Source organism: Rhineura floridana, chromosome 10, assembly GCF_030035675.1.
Source record: "Rhineura floridana isolate rRhiFlo1 chromosome 10, rRhiFlo1.hap2, whole genome shotgun sequence".
Lineage (NCBI taxonomy): Eukaryota > Metazoa > Chordata > Lepidosauria > Squamata > Rhineuridae > Rhineura > Rhineura floridana.
The window spans coordinates 43,192,246-43,207,339 of NC_084489.1; positions in this window are offsets into that span (position 1 = coordinate 43,192,246).

Consider the following 15,094-nt stretch of genomic DNA (forward strand, 5'->3'; position numbering starts at 1 on the left):
CTACATAACTCATGGAAGACAATAAAGGTGCAGAGCCAGACCCTGCTGTTGTTTCATGTTCTGGTCACAGCCAGATGGAGGTTCCAGCAGGAGTCCCAGTTCAAAGCAAGGTTTTATGTTCCAGGCAGCACGCTGGACAGTTCCTCTAAGTGCCACCCAAGCTGAACACAAGCAAGCTCAAATGTTGCTTCAGCAGCAGATGGCCCTTGACTGAGACATGAATAGGGCTGCAGTTCAGTCTAGGTGGCTCTGCCTCTGCTGGGAAATAGCCTTACCTATTTAAGAACCCATTGGTTCCAATGGTTTTAGATCATTGTGAAATCTCCAGACTCTGAAGATAGTAGCACAATCTTCTCAGGCCAGAGAAGTGGCAAGATGGAATTCTCATGTGCTGGGGCTTCTGGAGAAGTGGGGTTGTCCAAGGTTGGTTCCCCCATTTCATCAGCTCCTCAGAGTCGATGGCCTCATCTCCTGGGGCCATGGAACCAATACACTCCAGATATGACTTTTCCCTTCTGATTATCTTGTCTCTATGCAGTGGAAGTTACAAGGCAGAATGTTGGTTATGAAAAACTGCCCTTTATCTTTTGCACCCCTGTTGATTGGAGCCACTTGACCCTGAAAGTGATTTCCCTACAACCAAAATGCTTACTGGGACAAAGACATCTAGCAGGATACCCCAAAAACAACTGAGAAATGACTGCACATTCCCTTTGCTTTGAAATAATCTTCTAGAATGCCCCTACAGTTGTTATAAACCTGTGCTGGATTAAAATCATTAATCTGAGTGCAAAGGTTGAATATACAAGCCATACTGTTTCCCCAAATAATAGTTATTTTTTTAAGAAGTCTTATTTAATGAACTCAGTTCTTAACCTAAGAGAGATTTTAGAGGGGGTGGAACTGTAGTGGGCACATTGGTGCACATTTATTGCCTCTGCTGTAATCAGGCCAATCTCAATAAATAATTGTTGAGGTTTGTTTTAGACAAATCACTCAATGGAACATTTTTTGTTGTTATTTTTAGAATTTGCCGTGATTAAAGAAGTGAAGACTGGAAACAGACGACTTCAGTAAAGGCAGTCAGGCTTTCAAACTGAAAGAAAAGGAACAATATGAGAGCCAACTACACACCTACAAAAATAGCCCCATGACAAACCGTCCTTGAAATATTTCACCTACTGTTTATTCTATGAAATAGAAATATGAAAAGACAATTAATTTGCTCTGCATTCTTTCAACTTCCAAAAATATTATTCTGCTGGCACATTTTTTAAAATATGTGTAAGCGCAAAGGTCACATAAAGCTACATTTCAAGGTAACGTTGATGTCTGTGCATTTAAATAAAGTAATGTGAAGCTATTTATAGAAAAAAATGAAAATAATTGAAAATGCATCCATTATTGCAATTTGCTTTCCAGCATATTCTGTCTCTCATACCTTTACAGCTGCTGCTGGATTGGCTGAAAAAGAATAGTCATGTTGGGTCAGGTGTCATTGGTATGTTCATGAGACACCCAGAAACTTCATAAAGATGTCTTATGATTGCACCAAACCCCCAATAAAGGTGGAGCATAACCCATTTTTATCCTATTACTCAAAAAGCATTATATCCATTCCAAGACGTCCTTTAATACCTATTGGGTCCTATAAACAATCTGTTGGAATCAGAAGATCAGCAATTACATCAAGTCCCTTTGAAGATGCACTCCCAACACCAGAGGGGCTCCCTGTCAACACCAATCAGCTGTCTGGTGCTGAGAGGAAGCCTGCTTGCAAAGTGGGTTGTTCTTGTTTACCAGGAGGGAGAGAAGGGAAGGGCAAGGTGGTGGGGAGACTGGCATGGTGCAAATGCATGGCAGAGCTCCTGGCAGTGCTTTTGCACCATGCTGACTTCCTCACCACCTTGCCCCTCCCAGTAAGCAGCAGTGACCCAACTGCCAGGAAGCTAGTGTGGTAGTTCCACCCTACCCTGTGAGCCGCTTGAATGCTACCTCTGTGTTAAATGAACGTATAAGGTGGAGAGATCCACCCCCTTTGCCATCACCATCACCCTCCAAGAGTGGGAGGAATTTCTAAAGTGAGAAGCCTGTTATACCCGTGTAGCCCTGCATGATAACACTGGAAAATCAGGGTTTTACATTGTGCAGGAAACCTACATGAGTCAGAAAAGGTTGCTGAAGTTATCCCTCCATCTCATGAAGGGTCACAGTCTTTGTTCTCTTCCCTCATGTGTTGACCCAACACAGAAATAGAATACCTAAATAGGACTAAGGTGACTAGCACTGGTGTGTGGGCATGTATATAGACACAAACAGATACAATGTCACTCATTAATCAAATACCGTAATCACAAATAATAATGAATTTTGTAACAATTAGCAAGGAAAGTAGCCTTCTAAAACATTTTTGGAGAGTATACTATTTTTATTTTATTGCATTTATATCCCACTTTTCTTCCCAGGGCAGTGTCCATGTGGTTCTCAAGCAGTCACCCATCCAAGCACTGACCAGACCCAGACCTGCTTAGCTTCAGCAACAGCAACATGGTGACCTCATGTATCTTCAGACCAAATCTGAAGGACCTACTTTCCATTTGGTTTCTTGATATCTTTTAACTAGATTTAAGCATTTTGCCATTTTGGGGAAGTTTGATATCTGCATTATTTTAAATTTAGAGCCAGAAGCTTTAGAGATGTGAAAATAAAATACTGTAGATATTTCAGATCCTGCTACTGTTGAATATTACACACACACACACACACACACACACACACACACACACTAGTTGGAGAGTTTGGGATTTTGAATTATTTTGTAATTCCTTTGAAGAAGACCATTTGGGGTGAAACAGGTTCAATTATTTGTACATTGCCATAGTAACTCATGGCTGGATTTGGATAGATGTGTACTTGTGCTAGGCACATTTTGTTTCTTTGTTCCATTATGCTGGGGATTTTTTTTATTACAAAACATCACAATCAACAGGAGTTGTTGGGGTATAATAATACACATAACAATTTATCATATAAGTATTACAAAATGTTGAATGTCGAGGGATTCAAGTAATCCAAATGGATTTAGCAGTATTAGATATATGATCTAATTTTGAGGAGAGACCAAAAGAACTGGGCATGTTTAGCCTTGAGAAGAGAAGACTGAGGGGAGATATGATAGCACTGTTCAAGTACTTGAAAGGTTGCTGCACAGAGGAGGGCCAGGAACTCTTCTCAATCATCCAAGAGTGCAGAACATGGGATAATGGGCTCAAGTTCCAGGAAGCCGGGCTTCAACTGAACATCAGGAAAAACTTCCTAACTGTTATAGTGGTATGATAATGGAATCAATGACCTGGGGAGGTGGTGGGCTGTCCAACACTGGAGGCCTTCAACAGGCAGGTGGACAGCCACCTGTCAGGTATGCTTTAATTTGGATTCCTGATTTATTTTATTTATTTATTTATTTGTTTCATTTATAAACCGCCCATAGCGAGTAGCTCTCTGGGCGGTGTACAAAAAGGTTAAAATACAGAATATCACAATAAAATCAACCTACCAACAGTAAACATAAGCAGCAAACAAAAAAATAAAAGATTTAAAGTTATAACATTAAACGCTTAAAATGCCTGGGAGCATAGCCAGGTCTTAACCTGGCGCCGAAAAGATAGAAGCGTTGGCGCCAGGCATACTTCTTCAGGGAGGCTGTTCCACAGTTCGGGGGTCACTACAGAAAAGGCCCTAGATCGAGTAACTGTCCTCCAGGCTTCCCGATGAGTTGGAACCCGGAGGAGGGCCTTAGATGCTGAGCGAAGTGACCGGGTCGGTTCATAGCGGGAGAGGCGTTCCACAAGATATTGCGGTCCCACGCCGTGTAAGGCTTTATAGGTCAAAACCAGCACCTTGACTCTGGCTCGGAAACAAATGGGTAGCCAGTGCAAACGGGCCAGAACAGGTGTTATATGCGCTGACCGGCTGGTCCTCGTCAGCAGTCTGGCTGCTGCGTTTTGCACTAGCTGAAGCTTCCGAACTGTCTTCAAGGGCAGCCCTACGTAGAGCGCATTACAGTAATCCAACCTAGAAGTTACCAGAGCATGAACAACTGAGGCGAGGTCTTCCTTGTCCAGATAGGGGCGTAGCTGGGCTACCAACCGAAGGTGGTAGAACGTATTCCTTGCCACTGAGGCCACTGGCGCCTCAGGAGACAAGGAAGGATCGAAAAGAACCCCAAGACTACGAACCTGTTCCTTCAAGGGGAGTGTAACCCCATCTAGAACAGGGTAAACATCCACCATCTGGGCAGGGAAGGCATTCACCAACAGTGTCTCCGTCTTGTCTGGATTGAGTCTCAGTTTATTAGCTCTCATCCAGTACATTATCGTGGTCAGGCAGTGATTCAGCACATCCACAGACTCACCTGTAGAAGATGAAAAGGAGAAATAGAGCTGCGTGTCATCAGCTTACTGGTGGCAACGCACTCCAAAACTCCTGATGACGGCACCCAGAGGCTGCATGTAGATGTTAAAAAGCATGGGGGACAAAACCGACCCCTGAGGGACTCCACAATGGAGAGTCCAAGGTGTCGAGCAATGTTCCCCAAGTACTACCTTCTGGCGACGATCCGCCAAGTAGGAGCGGAACCACTGCCAAGCAGTGCCTTCAACTCCCAACTCCGCGAGTCTCCCCAGAAGGATACCATGGTCGATGGTATCAAACGCCGCTGAGAGATCAAGGAGAATCAACAGAGTCACACTCCCTCTGTCCCTCTCCCGACAGAGGTCATCGTACAGGGCGACCAAGGCTGTTTCAGTGCCAAAACCAGGCCTAAAACCGGATTGAAACGGATCCAGATAATCGGTCTCATCCAAGAGCACCTGGAGCTGACTGGCGACCACCCGCTCCAGAACCTTGCCCAAAAAGGGGACATTCGCCACCGGTCTATAATTGTTCAAGTTATCTGGGTCTAAGGAAGGTTTCTTTAAAATTTGAGCAGGGGGTTGGATTCAATGGCCTTATAGGCCCCCTCAAACTCTACTATTCTGTTATTCTATGATTCTACAATCTTTGTTACATTATGTTGATACAGATTGTATTTTTTTGCTTTGTTTTAAAACTCTTTCATTTACATTTTTGTTTGTTTGCAGCCCAGAGAAAAAGACAGTCAGAGATCAGGATCCAAGGCAGCTATCAGGAAAAGGGTGCTTAAGCATCTTGGAAAGCTTCCTGAAAGTTTGGACTAAAATCCAGAGCAGATTCCACTGCCCCACTGACATGGAGCCACCAGCTGCCATCGCTCTGAGGTCAGGGAGTCCTTTGGGATCGGCATTTGGAGTCAGGGGACTGGATGCTTAGGCTAGCTGATATGGCAACTAGGAATGGAAGATCCTGTCACTTTTGGTTCTCTCAGTTCCTAATTTTTCTAATCATAAATTCAGTTTTCCACATTTTTTCAGCACTCAACGATTTAAAATTTAAAAAATCCTCAAACATTCTTCAGCATTTTAGTGCAAATTTCTCCTAGTAAATACATCTTTGTATGCAGTTTTGACTAATGTACACATTTTTGCAAGCAATTGCTCCTAATATAATGCATTTGTAATATTATTTTCACTAGTATATTGATTTGTAGGTACACTTTCCCCTAATGTATGTATTTTTGTAAGCATCCTTTGGCTGGCGAACTGCATTGCAAACTTTGCATAAGTGTGAATTTCAAAGGATGGCTGTGTTTCCGTTCTCATATTGCTTTGGAAGTTTGAATTTCATAGATTCAGCTTTAAATGTGAACGGAATTGATTTTTCCACATCCCCGATGGCAACCTACATCATAACCTTGAAGGTCAGAAGCCTGAAGGTCTGTCACAGGAGCGGGTAACCTTTCTCAGCCCAAGAGCTGCCTTCCTTTCCAGGCAACCTTCCAGGGGTCACATGACAAAGGCAAAAGTGGGTGGAGAAATGAATATAAATTTTACCTTTTACAGGAGGCAAATTTCTACACCCACTCACACACCCCTTTCTATCCACTCTCCTGGCAAGCAAGAAGCATTATCAGAGTTCAAGGACACATTCTACCTAGGCAAAACCATTCAAGGAGGGTGAAAGCAGGGTCAGCGAGGGATGTGACCTAGACAGAGGGGATGTGGCTAGGGAGGAAGTGTGGCCTGGAAAGAGTCCCAAGGCCTATAGGAGTGTATTTGGCCCTTGGGCCTGAAGTTCCCTACCTCTAGTCTACCAGGCTAGTAGTAGAAATAGGGTGCTGGTGTATAGGAAACTAGGTGTCACAGTCGAGCCCCATATCAAGACCATTCTGGAACCCCACAAAAAGACACTGGCCAGTCTCTTGGAGGTTCTGCTTAAGGTGGGTGGTGGAGATCACTTCCTCCCTTTTCCCTGTCACAGGCTCAAAGAATTACAATGAGCTATTCAACAGTGACAGTATGGTGCTATATTGCTGCGATGTATATGAAAGAGAGGTATAGAGGCAAAAGATGCTATGATGTATTGCCACTTCCTTCAAGCAGTTGCAGAATGATTAAGGGTTGCCTTCGGTTTTGTGGTTAACTTCTGAACATCTCCAGATGTAACGTTCATGGAAAATATTAAGTGCTGACATGCCCACGTTCAGGTTGCAGTGAGTTATGTGTCTGTAAAGGAAGCATGAGATTAATTGCAATTATGATGAAGAAGGTGAATATATATTATGCATAGTTTTATCTGTGAGAAGGATAAATTTCTTATCATGAACTAGTATTTCAGCTGCCCATTCTCCCTTGCTTTCCTCAGTGCTTGAACCTGCATTCATTAGGGGGTTCACATATATAAACAACAGCCTGGAATGGTGTCGCACCAGTTAGCTTCATCTCCATTGTAATAGACACTCTGCCTCTGATGTCAATGGGCTCTGTGTCTGACCTGGTGGACGATGTGTGAAGTCAGGCCCAGCACCAGTCTGCATCAGTGGCCAAGGGCTCCTGTGGCCCAAGAGGACCACTGAGGGGGCCCTCCTTAGGGTGAGAGGGTGGAGCTCCCACTCCACAATGCATGTGACCCGATGCTGCTGCAGACCATGGAGCGGGAGATCTGAGGCACACACCCCATACAGGTGTGAGCTCCCAGGCACATGCACCCACACAGGCATGTTAGTGCATCAGTGTTCATACCTTGCATGCTCTGCACACATGCTGCCATCACCACAGATGGTTGTGGGGGTGTCGCTAAGGGGTAGATGCTCCTGCCACCATCTTGGCAGGCATGTGCATACAGTGTGCAGGGCATGTGCACTGATGCTGGAGGTAGGTGGGAAGGGCAGGCTTATTTAAGCCCCATGCTGCCTGTTTCAGGAGGGGGTGTTGGGGCTATGGTGCTGCAGGCCCGGGGCAGGCTAGTGCTCAAGGGCCCAGTCACACCTGACACCAGCCCTGTGTGAGCATGGGGAAGGGAGAAATTTCCCAAAGTTCACATCTTAACGTGAACCTACCTGACTTGCATTTCACAAAGAAATATGCAAATTGGCTTGCAGCTATCCTTCCAAATTCACACTTCTCTGAATTTTTCTGATGCTCTTCTCTAGCTCAAAAATGTGCACAAAAATGCACAATGGCAGAAAGTGTGCATGAAAATACATATATTAGTGAAAATAACTTTCAAAAATGCATTATACTATATTATTTATCAAATTTGTATCCCACCATTCCTCCCAAAGGAGCCCAGGGTGGCAAACAGGAGGAATTCTGCTTGCAATGGGGAAAATTTGATTATAAAATTTAGGCAAAATTGCATACCAAAATGTGGGTATGTATATGCACACAAAACTACTGATAAATTTTTGTGAGGAAAAATTGCATACTGATGTGGAAATGACAAACTGAACTTAAAACAGGAAAAATGAGAAACAGAAAGAAACGGAAAGTGATAGATCTGTCTCTTCCTATGGCTAATGCATAGTGGTCTCATTTGAGCAGGATCTCTGTATGATCAGGGGCCCCTGTTGTTGTTTTTAAAACATTATCACCAATAAAGCATGGCAATAGAGAAACCCTGGTCGATCTCCACCAAAAGAAACTTCCACAGCTCCTGGCCTCTTGTAGTCACCTACCTGTCGCAGGGCCAGTGCCAGGCATGCCAGGGCCCTTAGGCACCAGCCTGCCCTGGGACCCAGCACCTGCCTGCATGTCTCACCTACCTTTCTCTTGCAGTGAATGCTGGCCGCACTGTGCGTGCATGCCTGCCATCAACCAAGATGGCGGCAGGGGTATTAGCCCCTTAGAGAAGTTTCAGCTGCCATCTTGGTTGATGGCAGGCATGCGGCTGCAGCACAGCCAGCATTCACTTCAAGGGAAATGTAGGTTGGGCATGCAGGCGGGCATCGCGGGCCTGCACAGTAGCAGGGTGAGTGCCTGGGAACTCCCTCTCTGTGACCCGCAGCAGGGTCGAGAGACAATGCTGCCCCAGATCACAGTAGGCAGTACTACCCACCTACCCTAAGAAGGGGTCCTTCAGGGGCCCTCAGCCAGGGCCCAACCTGGCTGCCCTCTGGTGCCAGCCCTGACCTGACATCATATAGAGTGCAATCCCCATGCTTTCTAGTTCTTTCCCACCGGCATCAGACCTAGCTATGCTCCACTCTGAGGGGGCTAAGAGAATCAAAGCCTCCCCAAGGGAAAAGGCTGTAGGTCAGTGGTAAAGCATTTGCTTGGCATGCAGAAGGCCCCAGGTTCAATCCCCAACATCTAGGCTTGGGAGAGACTCCTGTTTGAAACCTTGGTGAACCGCTGCCAGTCAGCATGGACAATACCAAGATGGAGCAATGGTCTGACGCAATAGAAGGCAGCTTCCTATGTTCCCCAAAGGAAGCAGCACAAATATAGCACTGAAATGAGTAGCTTCTTGTTCAGAAATGATTTCTGCCTCTGGTGTAGGACTTGTGACTAAATGAAAAAAGCGAGACTGTCCCATTTGTTGCATTTTTCATTCATCCTGAAACAAATGCACAGCCCTAATTATTAGCCTTACCTGTCCATCGATTGTTTCTCTTCACTGTTCCCCTCTTTCTTTTCCCATTTCTTTACATAAATCCTTTTGCTCAATGTTACTCATGTACAAAGAGGAACATTCTGTACAAGGGTCTCTAGATACCAAATCTCAGAAACTGTCTGCATCTGAGCTTTCAGAAGTATAAGGATTGGTGTTTTGTTTTGTTTTAACCTTGGGTACTTAACTTCTTGTGTCTTGAACAAAGAGCCCTTTAAAGTTTTTTCCCTCTCACATGTTTGTTTAGTTCTGCAGGCATTTGCTCTTTCTTCCATTCCATGCCTACTTCAAAGCTAGGCCTTTGTCATAATCTTTCCTTTTAGCGAGATTACTACCGTTCATGCAACTCAATGTGCTTGTCTTGTTTTGATTAACATAGAAGGCGGCGTCTTCTGACACACCGGAGGAATGTGTATTATAGCCATGTCTTATTTCAGGGCTTCAGAACAACAAAACTAAATACATGGAAACATGGGCAAGGAGAGGATTTTATTCAATGTGCCTACAGATCTGCTTCCAAATGTATTTCATTGTAGTAGCCATGATGTCTCTCCACCTTCTGCTATTCACACTTTACATTTTAGATTGCTTCATATCAGCCGATCACCATCACTCTTCTTTATCAACAATAGAAAAAAAAATATTTTCTTCGTAACTCCAGGAAAAGTTTGTAACTTACCCTATCTACCCATTTTCTAATCTACCTTGTTTTGAGGTTTTTTTGTAGCTGCTTCCAGAAAAAGATAATATTTATTCATATATCCAAAACATTCCTTAGCTGCCCTTCATTGATAGCAGTGTATAAAGGTGTGAATAAAAATATTCATGCAACATATAAATACATTATCAACCTCAACAAATAAGCATAGTAATATACAGCTGAAATAAGCAGATGAAAAACATTAAAGAGTAATGCAGGTGTGAAAAACCTTTGGCCTCCAGGTCTTGCTGAACTACAACTCTGTTCAGCTCCAGAAAGCATGGCCAATGGCCAAGGATGATGAGAGTTTTAGTTCAGCAATATCTGGAAGGCCAAAGGCTCCCCACACCCAGAGTGAGGGAAAATTCCAACTGAAATGGAACCAATAATGCACTTTTAGCTTTGATTTTCCTTGACTACTGGAACTCCCATAAACCTTTGCTGCTGCTTCCTCATAACATCTACTACAACACGAAACATGATGTCTGGAGAAGGGTTGTCGCCTTAAGATCACTGCTGCCAGTATTTGTTCCTTTCCTTGTAAGCTATACAGCAGGAACTACAGTATATGGAGCGTTTGATTCACTTAATATCTGTAAAACATACAAGATCTGGATGCATGTCGGTGTTGGGCTGCTGATGTCAAGGAAACATAAGTGGAAATTAAATGCTGTTGAAAGGGCCAATTCCGTGACATGGAATCCAGACAAAATGATGGGAGTACCACTGCAGTGCTCTGCTCTGCTTGTTCGAGAAGAGAGCTTCTACCTACGCTGCCTTGGCAAGAACGGCGTTCTTGTTGGCGGTGCCTTCCAGCTCAGGGGTGGCCCAGGCCTCCAGCTGCCCCTGCATCCTTCTGTTCGCCATTTTTGGGATCCCCTGGGAAGCTTGTGAGACTTTGGGGGCGATTTCTGTGTGTTGGACCCTAGGTGAGAGCCAGGGTGGATGGGTAGAGTCCTGGGTGGGAGCCAGGAAGTTGAGAGATGTTGAGTGGAGAAGTGCAAGGCAATTGTCTTAATATTTATTTGTTAATTTGTATTACATATGCATTTGTATTGTGGTATTATTGTATATTTTTATATTTGCTGTTTTATCTTCTGTATACCGCTTAGAGATTTTTATATATATTAAGAGGTATAGAAATGGCTTAAATAAATAAATGAAATAGTGCTTTTTTTGCAACTGTACTCACTACTACAGAATACCATCACCTCTTTTTTTGCTGCCCATGGCAGCCGTTTCATACTGGTACCCGTGGCACTTTTATCAAAGTATGAGTACTAGCACCTCATTTTGTACCAAAAAAAAAAAGTACTGACTAAGGTAACATGTTCCTACTGAGTAGATGGCAAGAGGGTATGTTGTTTTCTCAGTATGGGCTCCTGAATTATCTTTGCTAAAAATAAATAAAAAGAATACTGATACATAAGGGGCTGGTTGCATACAGGTCAGAGAAAGCCTTTTCTTCTCTAACCTGACCAGGCCAGACCGAAAGCTTATGTACCTGAACCCCTTTCTCTGGGGCAGGGCCCTTGTGCCCAGACACTTCTTTGAGATTGGCTCATAGAATAACAGAGTGCTTTAGAGTGCCACAAGCAAAGACCCAGAAGGACCAAGGTGAAACATATCAGAGATGTCAGTGATAAACCTTTAGCACATGAAACCCACCTGATCCCAACCATGATGCAGAGAAAGGATAATCAACCTGCTGTAGTGAAAACTTCCCAATTACTAATATGGTGGTCAATGAGGTTGCCACAGTAATATCTAGCTGCTATGCCCCTGCTATGCCCCTGAAGTCCATACAATCATAGAGTTGATATGTAGGCCATCTAGTCCAGCCTGCTGTTTGATGCAGGAAATCTAGAGTTAGAGCATCCTTGACAGACTCTGAACAGATTCTGCTTGAAAATCTCCAGCAAGGGAAGTCCACCATCTGTATAGGTCATTGGTTCCTACGAGAAACGGTACTTCCCAGCAAGATGTTTCTCTTAATATTCAACTGAAATCTGCCTTTTCAGTTGATTGATGCTGATTTCTAGTCAGAAATTGCCAAGTCCTGAGATGGCTGCGAGCATGCTATCACCACATACAAAACTCAGCATGTATCAGGGATTTTTTGCGCACTGTTGCAACTAGCTTTCCAAATACTCACAGTGGAGTATACACAATGGCCTGGTTCAGACATAATGGGAAGCCATGGTTTTCAGCTATAGGACAAAGCTGCAGCAAGTCTTTGATTTATATGCTCCCCATTCCTTCTCATCCTCTTTGGCAGAGGAGGAGATTAAAAGCTTTTGTGTCCGCTTTTAAACTTATCACAGTACCTTATGATGTTCAAACTTGGGAAACTGTGGTTTTAGACTTTGGTTTCAAAACAAGCCAGCTTGATCCTGCTTGTTCTCATTAACCTTAGTTTAAAGAAATCACAATTCCCAAGTTTGGATGTTATGGAGAACTGTGGTTTGTTAACAATTGGAAGAAAAAGTATCTGATCTCATCTTCTGATGTGGGATAGAGAAGAAGGGGGAGTGTGCAAGCCTGAGGAAACCATGAATGAATCAGGCTTCTGAGTTCTGCACATGCAATTGGTATTGCATGTGCCAAGAATAGTGGTGCAGTGTTTGGCACAACTAGAAGACAGTACAGATGGACTGAAGACTATTATATACTATATTTTCTAAAGATACTATATTCAAATCTAAGATACTATATTTGGAGAAGGGCCAGAGCTCAGTTGGTAGAGGATTAGATGTAGAAGGTCCCAGGTTCAATCCCGGCATCTCCAAGTAGGGCTGGGAGAGAACCTGGTGAGCCACTGCCAGTCAGTGTAGACAGTACTGAACTAAATAGACCAATGGTCTTACTTCGGTACAAGGCAGCTTTCTATGTTCATATAGGATGGAAATGCTTATAAATGAAAAAGAAATATCATAATTAAGTTACCAAGTGATCCGTTTCCTCATTAGAAATGCCTGCAAACAATTAACTGATAGCCCTACTTTGAAAATTATGACAGCATATCATTTCAATCCATTCTGAAAGATAATGTTCTTATTTCCCTTTTACAAAATAGGGTTATGCCTCTGGGAATTGCAACAATGCATGAAAAGTAAATAAGATCTCTTTTGAAATCACCCACTACACAGGGTTAATTTTAATTCTAATCTGTCCAGCCTTTACCAGTTTAATAGATTAATAATGTTGAATAAAAAGTGGGACTTGCCATTAAAAACAAGGAGGGAAATGAACAGAATTTCATCTGGAATTGGTGTGTGCATTTTAAAGCAGTGTGCCTTGATTCCTTCATTCTATAAAATCTCAAATGCAATGCCACCCCAGATGTTAAGCTTTGTAATTCATGGCAGCAATTCAAAAGGAATATGAGCTGCTACTCTGCCACTGAGTAACACGTATTTATTGGCTTTCCGATTAGTTCAAATATCTCTCTTCCTCCATGTGAAGTCACAGCAGATCTACCTGTGCTGATGACCAGTCTCTTCCTCTCCCCACTTGCAGAAAGACAAAACCCAAAACATAACTCCCTAGAGTGAAATACCAGAGAACCTAGAGCATCACATAAACAGTGGAGGCTCCTTGAAGTCCTATAAAAGATGCTGAAAAGGATGCTTTCTTTCATTCCCATCCAGACGGTGACAGGCAAAATCAGTAGAAAAGGCGAGAAATGCCATTTGCTTACTGTAACAGCAGGAAATCAAGGAAAGAAAATAAACAGGGCTTGAATTCTTGGGCCTTTTAACCTGCTAGTCAGACAGCTTTCTTATAGTTTCAAATCTGTGCGCGTTTGTGCGCTGGTACACGGCAGAGGGGAGGCAGAGGGACTGAAGGCATGCGAGATCAGGGGAACTCCCACCGCTACAGACACAGCTGTACAAACACAGGCAAGGGCTTTGTTAAAGTAGGGTGGGCAAGAAAGGCTGAAGCTATTGAGCCTATCTGACCTATTAAACCCCTTGCAAAAGCTGTACCTGAGCAAAAGCCAGAAGTTATGTGCAAATGCGTTATGCTCAGCCAATACCCACACTCTTCCTCCTTTGACCAAAAAAAAAATAAAACCCAGAAAAGAAAATGAGAAAGGGACAGGGTGTCATATTAGCTAGATAATTTCTAAAGTTAATATATGAAGGTGCTTGCAGTGACTCAGTGGTGAAGACTTGATAACCTGCCAGTGGAAGGGGGGGAGAAAGGGAGAGGAACTAATAACTCAGTGAGTCCTTCCAATGAATTTTGGGTTTTTTTAAAGGTTGTACAATAAATTAAATGGACTGGGGAGGGCAGAGCTGGATTAACAATTATGGTACTTGGTAGGGATCCAGCAGTCTCAGGCACGGCAGGTGAAAGCAGCTTTGTGTTACAGGGCATGCATATCGTTGCATGGTGAATAATTTCATTTCTGTAAAGACAATCCTGGGAGGCCCCAAGCCTATGTTAAAGCAAACATCTGTGCCATGGCTGTGTGTATTCACTGTAGGAATGGGGGAGGAATTCAATTCAGTTCGCATTTTAAAGCGAACCTACCTAACTTGCACTTTCTGAAACAATCTGAGAAGTTAAATGCAATTATCCTTTGAAATTCACGTCTCCAAATTTTGCAATGCAGTTCTCTGTCCAAGTAACGTGTACAAAAATGCATATACTGTAGTAAAGTGTGCATATAAGTACATATAAATGTAAATATGAGTGAAAAAAATAACACACAGAACGGCATTATTTTAGGGGAAATTGCTTTGCAAAAATGCGTATATTAGGCAAAATAGCATACAAAGATATGTATATTAGGAAATACTGATGAACTAAATGCTTGATGAATTTTCACACTTTTTTTTTTTAAATCATAAACTCATGTGGAAATGTGGAGAACTGAACTTAAGGTTGGAAAAAGGAGAAACTGATTTGATTTGCAAACTAGAAAGACACCACTTGTTCCTTGGCACCGAGTGCATCTTACCTTCTTTTCTTTTTTAATGTAAATTCCCTAGCATTTATCTGAGAACTGAATAGATTCAAATCCCAGCTCATTCAGTCATTGCCTCTCAGCCTAACCCACCTCACAGGGCATTAAGGACAAATACAGAGAGGGAGAAAAGAATCGGTATCCTTGGAGGAAATGCCAAATATCAATGTAATTATCGAGATAAAAGTTTCAAAGCCGCTTCTAGTCAAAATAAAATAATACACAATAATACACAAAGAACAACAACAACAAGGGGGACTAGCAATAAAAAGCTGCAGTGTGGAGTGGTCCCTGTTCAGAATTCCAGCTACTCTGTTCCATCCCCCACCTCCCCACTTTGATCTTTCCCCACCAACAACCAGTCATCAGTCCAGGTTGGCCGATCACACTCA